We start from the raw sequence: 25197 nt of genomic DNA, 5'->3' as shown, positions 1-25197 counted from the left end.
GACGTAGGTCCGCTCCTCCCCCGTGCAATAGTGTTCACCTGCTGCAGAACGTTCCAAATCTCCGAACTGCAACTCCCAGAAAGCTCTATTTTGAGGCAACTCGGGTCGGCGAAAAATGGGGGGAGAGTTAATGTTAAAATTCACTGCTGTGGGACCAAAATGAAGCAGGACACGATGACACCCTTCACTGTCCTGAGATCACAAAGCCTCTCCTCGGGTCCCCTCGTACTGTCACAGCCCCTGGTACAGGAAGTCCAATGAGCAGGGGCTAAATGCAGGAAGCAAGATGCCACAAAGAGAGGACAATACCTCAACTGCTCGGGTCCCCCTGGTAGAGAGGCGGGTGCCGGACACATTCCATTACTGAAAGAACCAAAGTGCTGTGAAACGTGCCAGTTGAAGTCCGGACCCAATTGCGTGGCGGGGACTTCTGTATTGCGATGCTGGCCAGCGCAAAAAATATCTCCGTACACTCCCTCCAAAAGAAGAAGCAGAAGCCCAGAGGGGAACTGGTCAGAAAGGCTTCATTTGCTCAAAACAGCTCCAATGGCGGCGAATGCATTTCGGCGTTTCGCCTTCCTCAGCGCCCAACACCGGACAAAATCATCACAGTAAGTTCTTCCATCCTGCCTCTTAAGTAGCTGACGTAGGTCCGCTCCTCCCCCGTGCAATAGTGTTCACCTGCTGCAGAACATTAGACATCTCCGAACTGCAACTCCCAGAATGCTCTATTTTGAGGCAACTCGGGTCGGCGAAAAATGGGGGAGAGTTAATGTTAAAATTCACTGCTGCGGGACCAAAATTAAGCAGGACACGATGACACCCTTCACTGTCCTGAGATCACAAAGCCTCTCCTCGGGTCCCCTCGTACCGTCACAGCCCCTGGTACAGGAAGTCCAATGAGCAGGGGCTGAATGAAGGAAGCAAGATGCCACAAAGAGAGGTACAATACCTCAACTTCTCGGGTCCCCCTGGTAGAGAGGCGGGTGCCGGACACATTCCATTACTGAAAGAACCAAAGTGCCATGAAGCGTGCCAGTTGAAGTCCGGACCCAATTGCGTGGCGGGGGCTTCTGTATTGCGTTGCTGGCCAGCGCAAAAAAAATATATATATAAATAACCACGACCTCCTCCGAAACAAAGAGCAGTGACCCAAGGGGGGGATTGAAGAAGCACTTTAATGAAGTACAGTCCCAGGCGAATGCATTTCGGCGTGTCAGCCTTCTTCAGCGCCCCTCTCTGTGTGCTTCTTCTGCTGCCGCGTAGGCAGTCCTATATACAAAAAAAAGAAGGAGAGAACTCTGGGTAGTTCTCTAGTTTAGGTGGAAAGCAGCTCCTGTTAGAGCACTCTCAACACCAGTGACACTTTACATCTGCTCACCTCAAATGTCTGTTTTTCTATCAAAGTCTTTAAGCATAGGATTAGCAAAGTGCCATCCATGCCGAGATAGAAAAGGACAAACAGCCTGATTCATCAAAGACCCGTTTTGCGAGTCTATAATAGCGATTCATAAGGAATCGCTATTACAGACTCGCAAAACGGGATTCATGTAGGAATCGCAAAAAGAATTGCGATTCCTACACATTCCTTATTTGCGATTAGCAAATTGCTAATCGCAAATAAGGAATAACTCCCCATTCATTCCTATGGGCCAAAAGGCCCATAGGAATGAATGGGGAGTATTCCTTATTTGCGATTAGCAATTAGCTAATCGCAAATAAGATAGCGATTTAAAGGGTGCCAGGGGTGTCCAAAGGACACCCTGTAGAACCCCTTAAATGCAAATTGAAACATGTGTTGCGCACACACATGTCCAAAGGACATGTGTGTGTGCAACATGCAACTTAGAAAAATGCTTTTAAAAGCATTTTTCTAAGTTTTCGCTATTTACCACGAGGTTTGACCTCGCGGTAAATAGCGGGCCGAAATTGCGAATTCGCAATTTTTAAATGGATGATGAATTGCATTTAAGGAATCTCAAATAGAGATTCCTTAAATGTAATTCCTCGCAAAATAGCGAAATCGCTATTACCGATTTTTGCATTTGGGATGATGAATCCCAAATGAAAAAATAGCGCTCGCAAAGGGCCAGATTCTCAGAATCTGGGCCTTTGCGAGCAGATTTCGGCTTGATGAATCAGGCTGAAAGTCTTTTGCCATTTCTACAGCAAAATCTTTAAGCATAGGACTAACACAGTACTGCCCTTGCCGAGCTGTAAAATGACAAAAGCCATTTATCACTCCAGGCACAGTATTACAGCTTTGAATTGGTGAAATGCCAACTCAAGCCAACCTGAAATGAGTAAAAACAACCCCTGACACAGTGTTTCACTCTAATTAGAGCTCTTCAGAGAGGTATAGCTTTGTCCAGAAACAAGGGAGCACCCAGTATAAGTCAAAACAAAACGCTTTCAGGCATAGACATCAATAAAAGAGTTTAAGCTAGCTGCACCCGATCAGGAACACGTGGGTTAGTTACACTTAACCCACATGACGAAAACTGTGTGCATAATTTTGGACTACGAAATCCTCAGTGACAAGTTCACCAACCAAGCCCTTCACAACTCTGTGCATATCTACATGAGTCGCTACCACTTGTTTAGAGGAGTGTACACTGGGATTATTGTGTCAGACTGTGAATTATAATTTTTACTTTCAAAACACATTACAGCATATAAAGAATTGCCATTTCAAATTTTTGCATATATTCGTACCACATGTTCAAGTTGAACAGTGAACTTCATCAACTGACCTATAATGTTTTTAACAGATTTAACTTAGTATTACATTCACTGTTTACCACTGCTTGTCTCTGTTCCTATATCTATTTCAGTTACTAATGACCTTAAGCTCGGTGTTATACAAAAGGGGATGATGGACGGAGCGTTTGAGCAAATCAAACACTCACCCCCAGTCAACTGATCTGGGTTTAATCCATCACCATTCTTTAGCTCACTCAGTCACCCCAGTTCAGACATGGACATATGCAAATCAGTCTGACCCTGTGCCTCATGGGAACAGTCCAGCCCGAACTGCCAAGCCATGTCTTCCCTGGACCGGAAACAAGCATCCTGGGACCGGATTCGGATTCATAATCCTCATCAGCCAGGCTATCTTGAATCCAGTGGCCAAGTGAGCAAGGGACTCACTTCTGAGCATACCCTGCCACACGAAGGGCGAACAAAGCGATACAAAAGGGATGATGGACGGAGCATTTGAGCAAATCAAACACTCACCCCCAGTCAACTGATCTGGGTTTAATCCATCACCATTCTTTAGCTCACTCAGCCACCCCAGTTCAGACATGGCCATATGCAAATCAGTCTGACCCTGTGCCTCATGGGAACAGTCCAGCCCGAACTGCAAAGCCATGTCTTCCCTGGACCGGAAACAAGCATCCTGGGACCGGTTTCGGATTCATAATCCTCATCAGCCAGGCTATCTTGAATCCAGTGGCCAAGTGAGCAAGGGACTCACGTCTGAGCATACCCTGCCACACGTAGGGCGAACAAAGCGATACAAAAGGGGATGATGGACGGAGCGTTTGAGCAAATCAAACACTCACCCCCAGTCAACTGTTCTGGGTTTAATCCATCACCATTCTTTAGCTCACTCAGCCACCCCAGTTCAGACATGGCCATATGCAAATCAGTCTGACTTTGTGCCTCATGGGAACAGTCCAGCCCGAACTGCCAAGCCATGTCTTCCCTGGACCGGAAACAAGCATCCTGGGACCGGTTTCGGATTCATAATCCTCATCAGCCAGGCTATCTTGAATCCAGTGGCCAAATGAGCAAGGGACTCACGTCTGAGCATACCCTGCCACACGTGGGGCGAACAAAGCGATACAAAAGGGGATGATGGACGGAGCGTTTGAGCAAATCAAACACTCACCCCCAGTCAACTGATCTGGGTTTAATCCATCACCATTCTTTAGCTCACTCAGCCACCCCAGTTCAGACATGGCCATATGCAAATCAGTCTGACTCTGTGCCTCATGGGAACAGTCCAGCCCGAACTGCCAAGCCATGTCTTCCCTGGACTGGAAACAAGCATCCTGGGACCGGTTTCGGATTCATAATCCTCATCACCCAGGCTATCTTGAATCCAGTGGCCAAGTGAGCAAGGGACTCACGTCTGAGCATACCCTGCCACACGTAGGGCGAACAAAGCGATACAAAAGGGGATGATGGAAGGAGCGTTTGAGCAAATCAAACACATTAACCCCAGTCAACTGATCTGGGTTTAATCCATCACCATTCTTTAGCTCACTCAGCCACCCCAGTTCAGACATGGCCATATGCAAATCAGTCTGACCCTGTGCCTCATGGGAACAGTCCAGCCCGAACTGCCAAGCCATGTCTTCCCTGGACCGGAAACAAGCATCCTGGGACCGGTTTCGGATTCATAATCCTCATCAGCCAGGCTATCTTGAATCCAGTGGCCAAGTGAGCAAGGGACTCACGTCTGAGCATACCCTGCCACACGTGGGGCGAACAAAGCGATACAAAAGGGGATGATGGACGTAGCGTTTGAGCAAATCAAACACTCACCCCCAGTCAACTGATCTGGGTTTAATCCATCACCATTCTTTAGCTCACTCAGCCACCCCAGTTCAGACATGGCCATATGCAAATCAGTCTGACCCTGTGCCTCATGGGAACTGTCCAGCCCGAATTGCCAAGCCATGTCTTCCCTGGACCGGAAACAAGCATCCTGGGACCGGTTTCGGATTCATAATCCTCATCAGCCAGGCTATCTTGAATCCAGTGGCCAAGTGAGCAAGGGACTCACGTCTGAGCATACCCTGCCACACGTAGGGCGAACAAAGCGATACAAAAGGGGATGATGGACGGAGCGTTTGAGCAAATCAAACACTCACCCCCAGTCAACTGATCTGGGTTTAATCCATCACCATTCTTTAGCTCACTCAGCCACCCCAGTTCAGACATGGCCATATGCAAATCAGTCTGACCCTGTGCCTCATGGGAACAGTCCAGCCCGAACTGCCAAGCCATGTCTTCCCTGGACCGGAAACAAGCATCCTGGGACCGGTTTCGGATTCATAATCCTCATCAGCCAGGCTATCTTGAATCCAGTGGCCAAGTGAGCAAGGGACTCACGTCTGAGCATACCCTGCCACACGTAGGGCGAACAAAGCGATACAAAAGGGGATGATGGGCGGAGCGTTTGAGCAAATCAAACACTCACCCCCAGTCAACTGATCTGGGTTTAATCCATCACCATTCTTTAGCTCACTCAGCCACCCCAGTTCAGACATGGCCATATGCAAATCAGTCTGACCCTGTGCCTCATGGGAACAGTCCAGCCCGAACTGCCAAGCCATGTCTTCCCTGGACCGGAAACAAGCATCCTGGGACCGGTTTCGGATTCATAATCCTCATCAGCCAGGCTATCTTGAATCCAGTGGCCAAGTGAGCAAGGGACTCACGTCTGAGCATACCCTGCCACACATAGGGCGAACAAAGCGATACAAAATGGGATGATGGACGGAGCGCTTGAGCAAATCAAACACTCACCCCCAGTCAACTGATCTGGGTTTAATCCATCACCATTCTTTAGCCCACTCAGCCACCCCAGTTCAGACATGGCCATATGCAAATCAGTCTGACCCTGTGCCTCATGGGAACAGTCCAGCCCGAACTGCCAAGCCATGTCTTTCCTGGACCAGAAACAAGCATCCTGGGACCGGTTTTGGATTCATAATCCTCATCAGCCAGGCTATCTTGAATCCAGTGGCCAAGTGAGCAAGGGACTCACGTCTGAGCATACCCTGCCACACGTAGGGCGAACAAAGCGATACAAAAGGGGATGATGGACGGAGCGTTTGAGCAAATCAAACACTCACCCCAAGTCAACTGATCTGGGTTTAATCCATCACCATTCTTTAGCCCACTTAGCCACCCCATTTCAGACATGGCTATATGTCCCAGGATGCTTGTTTCCGGTCCAGGGAAGACATGGCTTGGCAGTTCGGGCTGGACTGTTCCCATGAGGCACAGGGTCAGACTGATTTTCATATGGCCATGTCTGAACTGGGGTGGCTGAGTGAGCTAAAGAATGGTGATGGATTAAACCCAGATCAGTTGACTGGGGGTGAGTGTTTGATTTGCTCAAACGCTCCGTCCATCATCCCCTTTTGTATCGCTTTGTTCGCCCTACGTGTGGCAGGGTATGCTCAGAAGTGAGTCCCTTGCTCACTTGGCCACTGGATTCAAGATAGCCGGGCTGATGAGGATTATGAATCTGTCAACTCCGACACCCCAACACCCACCACCGATTCCACCACCCCTGCGATCACCACCCGCACCAGCCGCCTGACCGCCTGGTCCCACGTCAGCGACGAAGACACCATCAAAACCATGAACTCCATTCACTCCGGATCCCCATCCGACCCCTGCCCTCACCACGTCTTCAACAAAGCCAGCACAACCATCGCACCCCACCTCCGGAAAACAATCAACAGTTCCTTCGAGACTGAAACCTTCCCGGAAAGCTGGAAGCACACCGACATCAACGCTCTTCTGAAGAAGCCCAAGGCGGACCCCAAGGACCTCAAGAACTTCCGGCCCATCTCCCCGCTCCCGTTCCTGGCAAAAGTGACAGAGAAGATCGTCAACAAACAGCTAACCCGCTACCTCAAAGACAACAACATCCTGGACCCTTCCCAATCCGGTTTTCGCAGTAACCACAGCACCGGGACCGCCCTCATCGCCGCCACTGACGATATCAGGATCCTGATGGACAAAGGAGAAACAGTCGCCCTCATCTTCCTGGACCTATCAGCAGCCTTTGACACAGTCTGCCACCGAACCCTATCAGCATGCCTCCATGACGCCGGAATTCAAGAGAAGGCCCTGGCCTGGACCACATCCTTTGTCTCCGGCAGAACCCAGAGCGTCCGCCTCCCACCCTTTCGCTCAAAAACCACCGAGATCATCTGTGGCGTCCCACAGGGATCCTCCCTCAGCCCGACGCTGTTCAACATCTACATGGCACCGCTCGCCCACGTCGCACGACAACCTAAGAAAACAAGTTACTTACCTGTAACTTCAGTTATCCAGTATTGGTATCTTTCATAGATTCCCATGCCTGAATCATTCCCCGTCGTCAAGGCGGGAGTCCCACGGTAAATAAAAAAGCAGTGCCAAAAGCACTTTGTAGTAGTAGTAGGCCCTAGAACTAGGCCTGAGGCCTAAATTATAGTAGCCTATCTACATCATTATGTCAAAAAGACCAAAGTCTTTGCTCCAACCAATCAGCTCACAGCACCCTCTAGAACCCTCTCTGCAGAGCCAGTTCTCCTCAGATTTTCGTAGCACAAGTGGGAACAAGTATCCCATCATTAGAGAACTGCCTCTCCGGAGAGGAGGGTGGGTGCATGTGAATCTATGAAAGATACCAATACTGGATAACTGAAGTTACAGGTAAGTAACTTGTTTTCTTATCCAGTATCGGGGTATCTTTCATAGATTCACATGCCTGAATCAGAATAGCAAGCAGTAAACCAGGCAAAGTCGGTTGCGGATGGTGGGAGACTTATTGTAGTGCACCCCCATGAATGTGCCGTGAACAACCAACAATCGCCTAGAGATTGATCTATTAACAAGTCATATTCCGAACCAACATTGAAATTATGCAATTTCCTACAGGAAAGAAACTTTAGTATCATAGAAACTCAGGATATGATAACATATGTCTGTATATTATAAATAAGGCTCCCGGTTTTCTGTTTAAACGGATTTTTACATATAAATACAGACGGAAAAATATTTTTCTTCCATCTGTATTTATAAATAGAAACGGAAAAATACGACCTAATCAGATTTCCAGATTCCGAGAATTATTTGTCAATCTGTGCTCCAGCCGTGGTTGCCTCGCCTCGCCCCTCTTCCTAATTGCAGTGTATGCCTGCCCACTTTAACACCTGCTGGGACATTAATCTTTGGTAGGCGCGGGAAAATGAGTGTGAACCCAAAAGGTCAGAAAGACCAGCTCTTCCTTTATCACAAAGCTCAAGCTTTCACAAATCATCGCGCCATTTAGCTTCAATTCATTCTTTAAACTGTACCAGTTATAAAAGCGATTGGTTAACATTATGCAGGAAAATGATAAAGAATATTAAATAAAAAGTACAATAACTCTAAAACAAAAAAGTTAAAAGTATTGTGTCAACTGGAACTGAGCAAAGGTTCAGAGGGGGTCTGAAACTCCCAGCCTCGGTAACCTGAAGTATTTCACTTTGGCCGAGATCTCAGAAACTATGATTGTTCTACTCTACAAATGTGTTTTACATTAGCAAAGATTCAGAAAAGGGGGTGGTGATGAACAGAGTGTCTGAATTAAGCAGACCACTCTTACCCAGTCCAAAGATCAGGGCTTGATCCATCACCGTTATTTAGCTCACTGCCCCATCCCAGCTCAGAACCTGGCTATATGCAAATTAGTCTGTCCCTGGCCCAGTGCATCATGGGAACAGGGCAGACCAAACTACCAAGCCAATTCTTCACCAGAAAGGAGACAAGCTTCCGGGGACCGGTTTCTGCCATTTCAGGCGTCGTCGGCCCGGCTTGCTTGAATCCTGATGGAGCAGTGAGCAAGGGACTCATGTCTGAGTATACCCTGCCACACCTATAGTGGCCAAAAACGATTCAGAAAAGGGGGTGGTGATGAACAGAGTGTCTGAATTAAGCAGACCACTCTTACCCAGTCCAAAGATCAGGGCTTGATCCATCACCGTTATTTAGCTCACTGCCCCATCCCAGCTCAGAACCTGGCTATATGCAAATTAGTCTGTCCCTGGCCCAGTGCATCATGGGAACAGGGCAGACCAAACTACCAAGCCAATTCTTCACCAGAAAGGAGACAAGCTTCCGGGGACCGGTTTCTGCCATTTCAGGCGTCGTCGGCCCGGCTTGCTTGAATCCTAATGGAGCAGTGAGCAAGGGACTCATGTCTGAGTATACCCTGCCACACCTATAGTGGCCAAAAACGATTCAGAAAAGGGGGTGGTGATGAACAGAGTGTCTGAATTAAGCAGACCACTCTTACCCAGTCCAAAGATCAGGGCTTGATCCATCACCGTTATTTAGCTCACTGCCCCATCCCAGCTCAGAACCCGGCTATATGCAAATTAGTCTGTCCCTGGCCCAGTGCATCATGGGAACAGGGCAGACCAAACTACCAAGCCAATTCTTCACCAGAAAGGAGACAAGCTTCCGGGGACCGGTTTCTGCCATTTCAGGCGTCGTCGGCATGATGCACTGGGCCAGGGACAGACTAATTTGCATACAGCCAGGTTCTGAAACTGGGATGGTGCAATGAGCTAAAAAACGGTGTTGGATCTAGCCCTGATCTCTTGACTGGGTGAGAGTATTCTGCTTAATTCAGAGACTCTGTCCATCACCACCCCTTGTTGTAAATATTTTTGTCCACCCTAAGCGTGGAAGGGTATACTCAGATGTGAGTCCCTTGCTCATTGCACCATCAGGATTCAAGCACCCCGGCCCGAAGACGGCTGAAATGCCAGAAACCGGTCCCCGGAAGCTTGTTTCCTTCCCAGTGTAAGAATTGGCTTTTGTAGTCTGGTCTGCCCTGTTCCCATGATGCACTGGGCCAGGGACAGACTAATTTGCATACAGCCAGGTTCTGAAACTGGGATGGTGCAATGAGCTAAAAAACGGTGTTGGATCTAGCCCTGATCTCTTGACTGGGTGAGAGTATTCTGCTTAATTCAGAGACTCTGTCCATCACCACCCCTTGTTGTAAATATTTTTGTCCACCCTAAGCGTGGAAGGGTATACTCAGATGTGAGTCCCTTGCTCATTGCACCATCAGGATTCAAGCAAGCCGGGCCGAAGACGGCTGAAATGCCAGAAACCGGTCCCCGGAAGCTTGTTTCCTTCCCAGTGTAAGAATTGGCTTTTGTAGTCTGGTCTGCCCTGTTCCCATGATGCACTGGGCCAGGGACAGACTAATTTGCATACAGCCAGGTTCTGAAACTGGGATGGTGTAATGAGCTAAAAAACGGTGTTGGATCTAGCCCTGATCTCTTGACTGGGTGAGAGTATTCTGCTTAATTCAGAGACTCTGTCCATCACCACCCCTTGTTGTAAATATTACATTAGCAAAGGTCTTAGTTTGAAAAAGTGTGAATTAAAAGCTTCCAGCTCACGTGGGTGTTGTTGGACATTTTAGGCCCCAGAAATGCGAGGGAAATAGTGCACGGCAGGACTAATGCAAGGGCCTTACATTTATTTCTCAAATGAGAACTTGCTGCTTCAGAGGAAGTTGTTTGCTCTTTCAGCTATGGATAGTCAACACGCACCACAGCGCATGCTGCAGGGAGGAGCATGGAACTGACAGTAAGGAGAACGAGGCATCCAATATCTCTAATTTATCACGAAAGCAGACAGCTCTTTCATGCAGTCTTTGGCCAGATCACTGAAAGTGCTCAGATGCACTTGTCTAAGTTCAAATTGTTTTTACATCTAATAATCATTGCTAGTGACAGTATTGTAACACATCAGCAGCTCACATGTGTTACTGCAAGTAATCTCTGACACCACTATGACTTGTATTACAATGGCAACGTTTTCTGATGACTGTATTGTGTTTATAACAACCGTGTGCACGGTCTATTTAAATAAATGTGGAAAAATACTAGCTGCAACGCCTTTTTTTGCTTGCGACAAAAATAAATGCGGATATATACAGATAAAATGACATGAAAATAAATATGGATAAATACAGACGGAAATGTTAAAAAAATAAATACCATAAAACCGGGAGCCCTAATTATAAACAACAACTTGTATTATATGTACCTTTTTAAGAAATAAGCCAACGTTAGTACCTGAGTGTATTCCTACGGAAACAGGTGGCGTAAAACAGCTTGGCCCACTGCCGCATCATTCTGATTTGCTGATTGTAGGCAGTAGTGTCTTGTAAACGTGTGGACATTCTTCCATGTCGCAGCACGGCAAATGTTCTCAAGCGTCACACCTGCAAACAAAGCTGCAGACGCTGCCACAGCTCTTGTGGAATGAGATCGAACAGACCTTGTCAATGGTCAGTTAGCCTTGATGTGACAGAACTGGATGGCAGAAGCTATCCATCTGGAAAACGTAGCTTTAGTGACCGCTTTACCCAATGCAGTCTGGCCATAAGTCACAAACAGATGATCTGATTTTCTAAAAGTATTGGTTCTCTAGAGGTAGAACTTTAAGCATCTTTTGATGTCTAAAGAATGCAATGTTCTCTCCGCTGGGGTTGAAGGATTTGGAAAGAAAACATGCATGTCTTTAATCTTACTGGTTCGTTAGAGTGAAATTGTGTTGGTACCCTAGGAATGAACCCGGGATTCGTCCAAAGGGTTACATAGTTCCGAGGAAAATGTAATATTGAGGTGTTCCTTTATAGTGAAAGCTTGGATTTCACGAACCCTTTTTTCCGAAGTAAGAGACAGTAAATGGGTAACCTTCCAGGTGAGGAATTTGAGATCTGGTTTATGGATCAGCTCAAATGTACACTGCATTAATTGCGCTAGCAATGCTGAGTTCTCACTCTGGGAGGGTGCTCGCACTGGAGAGAAAGGCTCCGAAAAGCCCTTTCATAAACTGTTTGACAAGTGCCGAAGAGCAGAAAAAAGAAAAATTTTAACATTTCCTAATTCTGGAAAGAGCAGCAAGAAGCATTTTGTTCGTTGAAGAAAAACTAAGCCCAGACTTGGCTAGAAGAGCAGATAATGGAGAACTTGTTCTGCAGTAACTGTAATTGAGTGAATGGCTTTCACCTCACACCAACCGCAAAATCGCTTCCATTTGAGGCGATAAGCCTTGATTGTGCCTCGGGCAAGAGAATTGGCAAAAATTTCACAACAGTTCTTTGAAACGTTGATGCCATTGAACTCCAACAAATGATAAGCTGTGCGTGCAAGTGTAATGACTGTGGATCCGGACGAACCACTTGATCTCCGTCCCCTGACAACATCGTAGGCTCAAGCCGTAGCCGAATGGGCTTGTCTGTAAACAATAGCAGAAGTTCCGAGAACCAATATTGGCCAACGGGGTGCAATCGGAATCAGATGGTAACCTTGCAGCTTCGTCTTGCAGAACACCTTCGGAACCAATGGTATTGGGGGAAAAGCGTACGCACAAACCCGTGACCATTGCATGGACAGGGCATTCCCTCTTGATCCCTGTTAAGGGAACCTGCTGGCATAATATCGGCCTTCCTTGTTCTCTCTGAATGCAAATAGATCCCGTGCCGGCTTAACCCAAACTTGGAAAAACTGGGTTCACCCGTCCCTTTTTCGGCGTCCACTCGTGACAGTCCGACTGAGACATGCTCAGAGCATTGTGGAGAGCCCTGACGTGTTCAGCTCTCAAGACATCTTGTACAATGCGACACCTTCTCACAATTCCTGAACCTCTTGCGAGAGTATAGCTGATTTAGTTTCTCTCTGTTTATTGATATAAGACATGATGGTATTGTCGGTCTGTACTGGCACAGAGGAACCCTCAATCCTCAGGAAGAATGCTTGGGGGGACAGAACAGGGTTGTGGAGCTCAAGCCTGTTGATCTGCTGTTGTCTTTGTCTTTGAGACCATTTTCCTTGAATTCTGCAAATCCTGCCGATGACCTCCTCATCCTCCCATGGAGGCATCAGTCGTTAAAACTAACCCTGGAATGGTTTGCAGGAACGTGCAACCCTGGGTTATATTCTCTGTCTGCGACCAGCAATGTACAGAATTTATCATGCACGGCGTAACCTTGATGGTATCATCGAACTAACCCATTGTTTATTGTTCTTGAAACTGTAGTTCTTCCTGAAAAGGTCTCATTTTGAGCCATGCTAATGGTATGAGATGTATCGCTGAAGAGCACATCTTCAGGAACGAAACAAACATTTAAACTGAAACTGACCTTTTGAAGTTAACCTTGCCCATTTTTGAAAACACAACTGGTGGTCGTGTGACAAGAATGCTTTGTTCTGGATTGTGTCTAAACCTGCTCCGAGAAAATACATTTACTTGGAGAGGACCTAACTGAAATTTGCTGTCGTCAAGAATCAGACCCAGAGAAAAGACGAGATGGGTACATCTACTGTGGCAATCCTGGTTTCGTGTTCTGAAGGACCTTTGAGCAGCCAATCGTCTAGACAGGGGAATACTTGCATTCCTCAAGTTCTCAATGCTGCTGCCACTAGCACCAAGTACTTTGTGAAAGGCTCTTGGTGACGATCTCAGCCCAAACGGGAGCACTTCGCACCTATAATGGGCGTCAGCCGCATGAAAGCGAAAATATTCGTGCTATTTGGGGTGGACAGGTATGTGGAAATTCGCATCCTCTCCATCCAGAGAAGCCATAAAATATCCTTCGTTTAAATAACATAATTGTTGTGAAAACGAGGGGGAGGGGGGCCCCTTGGCGGAGTAGTATATGGCTGTTTGATGAATTCCAGGGAGTGGCCATTGGTTACTAGGTTTAGAACACATTGGTCCGACATAGTTCCCTGTCACTTGTAAACAAAAACCTGAAATCTTCGGGCCCACGCGAGAAAAGGGTAAAATGATTGGAGCCTTGTGGGGACCATGGCCTCCTGTTAGTGACTCAGTCTTGATACTTAAATCTCTTTCGTGACGGGAGAAAGTAGACAGACTATCTACGGAAAGATGCCTGGCAGCAAGGCTGTACTGAGATTGATACTGCTTGTTCGATTGGTTTTGGTATCCTCCTCTTGATGAAAACCCCTTCATCACGCTTCTCTGAAAGATACGCGCCCATATTGAAGGGTGCTTAATGATCGTGCAGTATCAGTGCCAGGTTTTATAACTAAGAGGGCTTCATTCAAATAATTAGCAAACCAACAACTCTTCATCATAGGCCATGCCTAGAAACTTCGCTCAGGGCTGAAGGTAGCGGCTTTAAGCCATCCCTGGAGCCCACCTTCCAACAGAATCTTTCCTGCATCCCGCCTTTGGTCCTCAGTAATGAGGTAATTGAAACTCGCTATGTCCAACCACATTTGACGATCATAAAAACAGATCATGGATAAAGGATTGTCAGCTCTACTAGAGGCCGCTGCCAAAGTAGAGAATTTTTTCCCCATAAGGTCCAGACGACATCCTTTGTAAGGCGATGTGGTGATAGGTATTGCAGGATTTTAGATTGCTATTGAGCGGTCTGTGAGATTACTGAATCTGGTCGAACGGTGGCCTATCAGACCGGATGGGCTGCTAGTAGGTACACATCATTTCTGTTCTATGCGCAGAAACACTGCTGGAATAGACTTAGTCTATTATAGGTACCACTCTCGTGATCTTCCTGCATACCTGCTCGAAACCATGAAGAAGATATTCTAATTGCCTGTAGCTTGCAGTGAAAATCTAGCTGCTGCCCACTACACTAAAAATATATATGATGCTCTTACCGCTGAAGACATCGCAGCCAATCTCATCATAGACTTTGTCGTAGACATGGTTATGTAAGCGAGGTTATTGCAGACTAAAACGACGTCATAGATAACCGTCATGAGCAACCCTCCTAGACGAGGCTGACATAGAAGACAGCCATATACAATGCCATTGAAGATGAGGCAATCATAAGTGAGGGCATCCGTAGATGAGAGTAACAAATGAGGCCATTCGCCCTTCGTAGATGAGGCCATCGGTAGATGAGGCCATTGGTAGATCAGGTCACCAGTAGATGAGGCCATTGGTAGATAAGGCCATTGGCAGATGAGGCCATTGGTAGACGAGGCCATTGAAAGACGAGGCCATTGGTAGACAAGGCCATTGGTATACAAGGCCATTGTTAGAGTAGGCCATTGATAGACAAGGCCATTGATAGACAAGGCCATTGATAGACTAAGCCATCGATAGACAGAGCCATTGGTAGACCAGGTCATTGGTATACAAGGCCATTGATAGACGAAACCATTGGTAGACTAGGCCATTGGTAGACGAGGCCATTGGTAGAGAATGATGCTGTCATAGAAGACAGTCATAGCAATACCATCATAGATGAGGTTAAAATAGGTGATATCCTCCGTAGATGAGGCACTCATAGATGAGGCAATGGAATGATGGCCAGCCATAGATGATACCATTCATAGATGGTGCCATGTGTAGTCTAGACCATTCACAAATGATGCCATATGTATATGAAGCTACTTTGATAAGGCTGTCATAGACGACTGTTGTAGCTAGGCATTGCCATTGTAGATGACACTATCAAAGATCAGGCAGTCATAGACGATCACCTTAGATGAGGCCGTAATCAACGACCGTCCTTCGTCGACGACCGTCGTAGACGAATGAAGCCGCCGTCGACGACCGTCGCAGATGAGGTCATCGATGACGACCGTCGAAGACGAGGCCCATCGTCGACGACCGTCGTAGACGAGGCCTGTCGTCGACGACCGTCGTAGACGAGGCCTGTCGTCGACGACCGTCGTAGACGAAGCCGTCATCGACGACCGTCGCAGACGAAGCCGTCGTCGACGACCGTCGTAGACGAGGCTGTCGTCGACGACCACCGTAGATGAGGCGGTCGTCAACAACCCTCGTAGAAGAGGCCATCGTCGACGACCATCGAAGAAGAGGCCGTCGTCGACGATCATCGTAGATGAGGATCATAAAGGTGAAGCAGTAATAGTAGACATGGAGATATTTGTTATATACTCCTAATGTCCGGTCAAGAGGACTTCCCTGATGTAGTGTCAGGGATGAAAAGGGAGTTGTATCCTCTGCGAGAAGAGCCTATAAAGACTCAAGGTGAATCTTATGGCTTTTATGCGCGCCCTCAGTAGGCTCCTGGCGCGACTTCTCCCTTTGATCTCACCTCATCCTCATCAGAAGTGGCAGGTTAAGGTCTCTGACTCATAATAGCCTCATCTCTCAGAACGTGAGAGTTATTGAGGAAAAGGTTAGACACAAATCATAGTCTATTACCTTGTTTACTGCCATTCTGCCATATTACCGCCTTAATTGGGTCAGAGAAATCTTGTAATCCAAAAAGAAGTAAAGCTGAAGAAAAACTGAGCCGAGCTCAGGGAGACTCCCTTCACCCACAACGTGCGGTGAAAATCTGAGGAGAACTGGCTCTGCAGAGAGGGTTCTAGAGGGTGCTGTGAGCTGATTGGTTGGAGCAAAGTCTTTGGTATTTTTGACATAATGATGTAGATAGGCTACTATAATTTAGGCCTCAGGCCTAGTTCTAGGGCCCACTACTACTACAAAGTGCTTTTGGCATTGCTTTTTTATTTACCGTGGGACTCCCGCCTTGACGACGGGGAATGATTCAGGCATGTGAATCTATGAAAGATACCCCAATACTGGATAACCTCAACATCATCTCCTACGCCGACGACAACCAGCTGATCATATCCCTCACCGAAGACCCCCACACTGCAAAATCCAACCTTCTCAGAGGAATGATGAAGGCCGTAGCCGACTGGATGAAGGACAGCAGACTGAAGCTGGACTCAGACAAGACGGAGGTCCTCATCCTTGGACCCACCCCATCAGCCTGGGACGACTCTTGGTGGCCCACATCGCTAGGCACAGCCCCGGAACCCACAGACCACGCACGCAACCTGGGGGTCATCATAGACTCCACCCTCTCCATGACCAGGCAAGTCAACGTCGTCTCCGCGTCCTGCTTCAACACCCTCCGAATGCTCCGCAGGATCTTCAAATGGATCCCCCCCCGCCACGAGAAAAACCGTCACCCAGGCCCTCATCACCAGCAGACTCGATTACGGGAACGCCCTCTACTCAGGAACAACCAAGCTCCTGAAACAACTACAACGACTACAACTAATCCAGAACGCCTCGGCACAACTGATCCTCGACGTCCCCCGACGCAGCCACATCACACCACACCTGAGAGGCCTGCACTGGCTCTCCGTCAACAAGAGAATCACCTTCAAACTCCTCATCCACGCACACAAAGCACTACACAACACCTGACCTACATACCTCAACAACCGCCTCAGCTTCCACACCCCCACCCGAAGCCTCCGCTCAGCCAACCTCGCCCTCGCCACAGTTCCTCGTATCCGGAAAGCCACCCCCGGCGGCAGATACTTCTCCTACCTCGCCGCCAAGACCTGGAACGCTCTCCCTACCAGCCTACGACAGACTCAGGACCCGTTGGCCTTCAGAAGACTTCTCAAGACCTGGCTCTTCGAACAGTAGCAGCCCCTCCCCCTCCCCCAGCGCCTTGAGACCCTCACGGGTATGTAGCGCGCTTTAGAAATGCAGTGATTGATTGATTGATTGATAGAGTTACTTTCAGGTCTGGGAGAAGGGGGAACAACCAAGGAAAAATCACAAAAACCTCCCACGTGACCTATATTGCTGTAGTGTAGGGTGACACCAGCTCTACTGGGCTATCCACAATACAAACTGCAATATCAATGTCCTTTTATTATTTTATTAAATTATTCCATACTTTTTTTCTTTCATTTGTGTTAAGAAGGCATACCTTCCAACGACGCTTTCGTCTACGGTGACTTGGAAGTACCATCTCCAGTCAACGATGATTTAGAAGATGGGCTCACTCCAGTCGACAAAATAGGAGCTGTGATAGCTTAGTCGGTACGACTGTGGTAACGGTTGCCGTAGTTGCCACCAGCATTGCTGGCGTCTGCATGGTTATCTTTGACGTTGACTGTTCTGGGGAGGGGGGAGGTTTTTGCAACTGTTTTTCTGTCAGAAGTGGTAGAGAATAGGGAGGAGCCCGCCCCTGTGGAGACTAGTTTTCATTTCTCCTTGCTCAGGGGATGTTTGTGAGTCTTCAAGGCTTTTCTACTCCTCTCAGAAACTCAATGGTCAGAAAATCTTGACCTTTTCTGGGTTAAGTGGGATAAGACGCTGTCTTCATCAGATGAGCTGGATTTCTGGGCTTTAGACTTCTTTAGCCACAGAAGCAGTCGCCCCTCTCTATGTCTCACGGCTTTTGAAGAAAAAAGGGTGACAAATCTTGCACTCCTTCACCTGATGTTGAGGGTAAAGACAGTACAGACAGTCCTTATGTGGATCATCCACATGCAGCCTTTTCTTTCCACAGGACTTGCAGGATCCGAAGAGACCTGTTTTAGAAGAATCAGATATTGTAGAGATACAGTATCTTGAGAATAATTCTGAAGACACCGATCAAAGCTCAGGGAGACACCCTTCACATGACATGCAGTAGAAAAACAGGGATTTAGCCTTTGTTTGGAGTGTTGTAGAGGGTGCTTTCACCTTAATGGTTATGGTTCAATTTTGGTCCTTTTTATTTTTTAAAAGGACATAGATAGGCTATTAATGTGACTTTGCATTACCATTATAGCCTGTGATACAATTGCATACTGCTTTCGATGGTACAGTGAGACTCCCACATCAACAACGGGGAATCAAGAATGTGAATCTATGAAAGATCCAATACTTGATAATTTAACGCTACTACATCATAAAAACGCTTGATTATCTTTCTTTTGTGGTTTGATTTCTGAGGGGTACATCAAAGCTTTCAAGTCCATACCTCATATACACCGGATAATGCCTCATACTATTTGCATTTGCAAGTGCTAAATTTCACATTTCGTCGGAATCCATTTATTCATATCAATTATCAACAGTGCCACAGAAGAGGACACTTGGTTGTTGATTGTTTCCTGCACATTGTACATTGTTATCCCTCTCTAGGCTAATGCCAGTCCGATTGCAAAGAGCTTTGTAATATGTACCTTTCTTTTTACTGGAAACATCCACCAGCAGACAAATCTAATGCACTGCGGCAATTATTAAAACTAACCACACCTTTGACTTGCCCCTAACCTCCTTCCAGAATTCTTGAATGTCTACACGTCACCATATATGTATACAGATGCCCAAACCTGCAAATCATGTCAAGTTGTAGGACATTCATCACTATTATTGGCATCAATTTTATGCAGTAGTTGTGAAGTTAGGCAAGTATATTGCACACATTTATAGTACATCAGTTATATTGAGCCATACAGGTAAACATCCTGCTTAAACCATATATCTTCTGCAAGCCAGAGGCCTCCAATGACACATCCAGATCAGATTTCCATCTCTCTCTCTCTCTCTCTCTCTCTCTCTCTCTCTCTCTCTAACACTGTATCTTGGGTTTGGACATTACCAGTGTGAGTTGTATATGTTTGATCAACCAATCCCTCTTCCCTCTTCCAGGTACCCAGATTCAGTCTCCTTCAGCAAATCATGATACCACATATCTCAGTTGAGTTGCACAAAATCTCAGAAAATCTAGACTAGAATACCCCTGTTCCTACATAAAACTACGTGTTTAGCACTATCCTGGTAACGTCTGCAACTTATGGTAACTTTAGCAAGTAAAGGCTTGATGTACAAAGCCATTTTGCAACTGTAAACCCTGTGATTTGTTAAACAGGGTTTGAAACAGCAAAATGGCTGTTTGTATGAAATTTAATTTTCACTTCAAAAAAAGGTCTCCAATTCGCAAAATGAGTTTACCAACTATACCAAATCACAAATAGAAACAGGCATTCGTTTTTTTGCCTCCATTGTTTGATATATATATATATACACACTTAAACTGCTGGATCTTATTAAATGCACCTAGTGATCCTTGTCCAGTGTGGATCATTAAGCAGATCCCTGACTTGATTGGATCTGTACTTAAACCCTTTGCTTAATGCAGTTCTATCTTCTGGAATCTTTCCTAAATCATGGAAAAAAAGCTTCAGTGCTGCCACTTCTGAAGAAACAATCACTAGACCCTAAGGACCCTAACAACTATAGACCGATTTCTAGACTCCCGTTGCCAGCGAAAGTGTTAGAAAAGGAAATGAATAGACAACTTAGTGATGTTTTGTCATTCAATAACATCTTAGACCCATCGCAATATGAGTTTAGAGCCTTTCATAGCACTGAGCTGGCCTTATTAAAATCTACAGAGGAAATCAGAGAGGCCGTGGATAAGGGAGGAAATGCCATACTAATCCTATTGGACCTATCCGCGGCCTTTGATACCGTCCACCACAAGCTACTGCTGAACCGGCTTTCGGACATAGGGGTGAATGCCTCAGCTTGGGAATTGTTGCGATCATTCCTATCGGACAGGTCTCAAACAGTTGACCTGGACGGGAACATATCAGAACTATTTACTCTTCCATGTGGGGTGCCACAGGGCTCGGCACTTAGCCATACACTTTTCAATATCTATGTGGCACCTCCGGCCGGCATCATCAGGTCCTTTGGTTTCCAGCTCACCTCCTATGCTGACGACACACAAATTGTGTTGTCGCTGACGGAGGGAGCGGAAACGAAGACGGGTGATCTCTTTCATGAGTGCATGGGCTCTATTTCAGCCTGGATGTCCTCCAATTGCTTAAAATTGAATTCGATCAAGACCGAGGTCCTGAAATTTGGTAACAATCCTTTGGTCTGGACACCAGATTGGTGGCTGGAGGATCTGGGTGTATGTCCTGAACCATCAAGGAAAGCCAAGAACCGGGGGATCTTGGTGGATAATAAACTCACCATGGGTGACCAGGTGAACATGGTGACCTCAGCATGTTTTATGGTCCTCAGAATCATCAAGAAAATAAAGGTCTTCCTGACTAAAGACAATCTTAGGACGGTGGTGCCAGCACTCATAATGTCGCGGCTGGACTACTGCAACAGTCTCTATCTTAATGTTCAAAAAAACAACATATGAACAGGTTGCAATTGGTCCAGAACGCGGCAGCTAGATTGCTGACCGGAACATCGAGGTTTACCTCTGTCAATGGAGACTTGAGAAAATTACACTGGCTCCCAATACCATTAAGATCACGCTTTAAGGTACTATCTATTGTCTTTAAGGCGGTCAATGGCATTGGTCCGGAATTAGGAAGAAATTCTCCTGGTATATCCCAGGGAGATTACTAAAATCCACTGGAGCCAAACTCGTTCAAATCCCCCTTTTCAGAAAGACCAATTGGGGAGTTTTGTCCTTTGTGCAGCTAAAGCCTGGAACGAACTCCCATTCCAATTTAGAAACGCTTCAGACGTTATCTCCTTTCGCAAGGGCCTCAAGACATGGCTTTTCTCCTACTGCTAGGCCTACGCTTGCCAGGTAATCAGTACTTAGCGCCAGGACACCCTAGGGTAATTGCACGCTTTATAAGTATTATTAATAATAATAATAATATATCTGTGATGTCTAATCTCATGAGATAGGGATCAGTAAACAGCATGGGCATGTTTTGGAACATAAATAGAAATTGCTGAGTAACCATTTTGGGCAGTGCACTGCGTCACATCAGACACACTAACTTCTCTTCAGATCCTTATATATTTAGTCTTCTGCTGAGTCCCCTACCCAAGAATAAATGCTAGTTCCAACTTTATTTAGTTTCACATGAACCACTGAGCGATGTAATGGAAAGCCCTCGTGCAGCAATCAATCGATATGGCAAATTTACTAAAAAATATTCCTTCCTCACTCTTATTAGCATTCTAAAGAACTGCATATTTAACCTTCAGACAGGCTTCAGAAAAGGACACTGAAAAGAGAAATGTCATTCTATTTCTGGAACATAAAATTAAATGTTATCATAGATGGCTTTCTGAACTTCAATTGGTCGACTTTACACCGTCGCCTACCTCTGAAGTTTAGTCACTAGGCGTATCATTAGACCCACACCTCTCCATGTCCTCACACTTTGAGCACCCTATAAAATTGAAGCGTCTACTCCAAAACCAAAGACTTTTGCCTGATTATCCAATTGCTTGTTATTTCACTACTGGTCAATGGACTTATTTGATATATAATCCACCCTGGGACCACTGATTTCCTGGATGAATTCTGCTGCTGTACTGGTGCCGGGTGCAAAGAGATTCTGCCACATCACCCTAATCTAACATAACCTACACTGAATTCCTACCTAAACTAGAATTTAATTCAAGCTTGCATTGAATTTAAAGCCACCACCAACAAAAGCCAACTTACTGATCGTCTATAAAAATACCTGAAGGATGTAAAGACCTCAGGGACAGGACAGTTTTCACATTTGAATTCAAGAAATTCAAAGCAAACGTTGCCTGCCACCCAGTCTCTCTTTCAGGAGCAGCCCCATCAGTTTGGAACTCCATTCCGGATGACTTCCGTCAATATATGGACTATCGTTAGTTCCCCAAAAATTGCAAACCCATCTGTTTAAGCCCTACCTTGATGTGTAAATTGTGTTCCTATTTTCCATCTGCCTTCATCTCCTCCTTTCTTGTTATCTATTAATAGTCAACTATCACTTTTCTCATTCTTATTCTCCCTTGTGTTTCTATATGCCCATTCTAAACTACCTTTGACTTTTGCCTTACCCTCTCGTGTTTGTTGCTCCTTTATTCTCTTTCAGATCTCTCCTTCACTCTTCTCATAACTTGCATTATACTTCTCTAGCTTACCCCAAACCAAAACCTTCTCCTGGGATTACTCACCCCTATAACCTTTCTGCTTCTCCAACGTCTACATCTTGCTTTCTCATCTTCCCTTTAATGTGATCTTCTACATGGGTCCTCTCTGGGTCCCTAGTTATGTCAGCATTTAATGTGGACCGTTTTTCTCCTTAACGAGAGTTTCATTCTCTAGTGCTGTTTTACTTGTAAAGTGTTCTGACAACACTATTGGATTTAGTTGTGCTATATACATGTGTGAAAACCTGCGTACTACAGTCACTATTTGACCAATTCCTCCAGCCTGCCCAACACTGAGACCACTTTTTGCATTGAAGGATGATGTTTCATCTAAATACCTTGACCTTTAAAAGGTTTAACATCGGCTTCAATTGGCACCCCCATCTAGGGTGTCCACAACAGTGCTTCACTGAAGGTGAATGAGACATATTGCAATATTATATCAATAGCCCAATTGTTTTGTAGATTGATATAAATTTGTCGTCATCTACATGATGTGGAAGTGGATCGGGAAATCCCCTAGCATGTGCAAATGGGCGAATGTAAATGAAGAAAAGCCACTGCCAGATATTAATCTTTTAGTATGCCACCTGTCATCGTGTGTGCAGGTAAAACAGTGAGTCTGTTGGTTATAGTCATAGGAAAGGGTTTGGATCCATTTCTTGGCAGAGTGCACTGCAGAAAAAAAGTGAATTGTATACAAATGCAGCAAAGAAAGCGGCAGCTCACCCCATGTCTCTCCACATGTATTTGCATTTTGGCCTAATAAGCCTACAGGGGGTACAAAATCAGCGAGCACAGGAGATATTTCTGAGTTTTTGAGCACTGATCGAGCTGTTTTTATGCTCAAAGGCTCTAAGAGTTAGGTACTGCCTCCAGGATAGGGAGTTTAGCGTGCATTTAGTGAGTTACTTGACGTGTGTGACTCCCCTTTAGTTGTGCACGGCTTGTAGGTTGTGAGGCCCTTAGGGGTGCCCCATGGGCATTTCCATTTGCCAGTCTGTACATATTATTGTTGTTAATTTGTGGTTGGAATTTAGTTGTGTGTGTGTGTAATAAAGTACTTCTTTTTTAAAATTAAAAGTACCTACTCAACTGTGTTTTATTAAGTGTGGTGTAATGCACTGCTGAGTTCTGAGACATTAGCACTCAGTACATCCCTTAAGTAACCCTTGGGCTGTTCTCCTTCGCTACTGCGAGAGAGGAGTGCTAAAAGGGGTACTAGGCTCCCAGTTTGGGGGGCAGGGGATTTATAATGGAGAACAAGGAACACCAGCAGCACAAGATTCCATTTGTTACAAATGGGGCCCAGTACCTTCTGACAACCCCTAGACTCTCAGACCGAATTTCTCCCACTTATAAAAGTATTTACTATGCAATTTTTGCTGTGTATGAATTAAGTTCACCACAACACAGATGTCATCTTCTGACACTTTTTATAACATGCTTTTTTGAGATCACAAATAAAGCTTCATAATAAGATTTTCTTTCGAGAACAGAAACGTATACAAAGTTGCCTACCTATTACCAAACACGTCTAAGAACATTTCCAACTGATTGCCTTGCTAATGCCCGTTTTGAAGTTTCAAGTTGTCTTTTAAAGGTGCTCGGCACACCTGGTCACGGAGCCGTGCAGAATAGCTACCTGTGGAGTTGAAATGCCTAGGTCCACTTAAAAACCAGACTTCGATGTTGTGTGCGGTTAATCACCGGGAATGGACACAGTACCCTGGTATCTGCATGCCGACGCTGTCTCTAGTGATCTTCAACTGTCCAGGTGAAAGTGGCTCCAGCCTCCACTGAGTCTTTACAGGTTGTACTCATTCATCGCTTGTGTTTTCCATTCTCCATGCGGCCTTCACAGCAGCTGTAATGAGAGACAGAAGAACACTATTACTTGGCTGCCAGTTCTTGTTTGGAATAAGTGTCTACAGAAGGACATAAAGACAGAGACGAAGAGAGCAACTGGGTTGTAAATCTGCAGTGACAGTCTAATGAAAGTGCTGCAGCCGACACTCGCCACAGACCAGCTCACTTAAAGTTAGCATAACTGAATAAATTGAAGAAAATGTATTTTGGATTATTTTTGCTCCGTATATTTATAGGCTCGTAGCAAACCGGTTTGACGTCAATTAATATTGTATAGCATATAAATTATTTATCTTGGGTTAAAAACTAAAATATCCATTCATTTTTTTTCTAAATAAGCAAAACGTTGTATTTAAGACTAGTTACCTTAAACCCTTTGCCGCTAGGCCTCCACTCCCCACCCCCCACCCGTGCTAAGCCTTTTTTTTGCTTTTTGGGGTAGTTCGCGCTTAGGCCCCTGTAACCTTTTGACAACATAAGGTATCCACACCAAATTTGTGTCCTTTTCTTCCAACAGTATCCAGGGTTTGTGGATTCCCCTGGAGGGGACCCAGAAGTTAGCAAAATACAGCTACATTTTGGGGGGGGTTGGAAAAATGGGAAAAAAGAAAGAGTCTGTTTTTTTCCCTGCAAATGGTATCAACAAAGGGTTTGTGGGGCTGAAATCACCATTTTCCCAGCTGTTAGGGACTGACAGGCTTGTCAGAAAACCAACATTATTCGTTTTGTGGATCTGGTGAGGCTCTTCTCTTACTTGACGTGGTCGTCATTTCCATTTCTTGTTGTGTGGGTTCAGCTAGGTATCGTGATAGTTCTGCTGGGTCTTCGAAGGTTAACATGGTGCCTTTGTTG

At 45.9% G+C, this 25197-nt stretch overlaps 1 protein-coding gene and 1 long non-coding RNA gene across 2 annotated transcripts in view; one reads left to right on the top strand and one right to left on the bottom strand.

Moving 5' to 3' along the window:
• LOC144753168 (uncharacterized) overlaps window positions 1-25197 on the bottom strand; it is a 231932-nt gene that overhangs the window by 57197 nt on the left and 149538 nt on the right. Inside the window, exon 2 of the long non-coding RNA XR_013594228.1 lies at window positions 24122-24343. This is a non-coding gene — a long non-coding RNA (uncharacterized LOC144753168). The remainder of the gene's footprint in view (window positions 1-24121; window positions 24344-25197) is intronic.
• LOC144753167 (uncharacterized) overlaps window positions 1-25197 on the top strand; it is a 334464-nt gene that overhangs the window by 253455 nt on the left and 55812 nt on the right. The window lies entirely within an intron of this gene.

Source organism: Lissotriton helveticus, chromosome 5_1 (assembly GCF_964261635.1).
Source record: "Lissotriton helveticus chromosome 5_1, aLisHel1.1, whole genome shotgun sequence".
NCBI classification, from domain to species: domain Eukaryota; kingdom Metazoa; phylum Chordata; class Amphibia; order Caudata; family Salamandridae; genus Lissotriton; species Lissotriton helveticus.
This window is presented reverse-complemented; position numbering and strand designations above follow the sequence as displayed.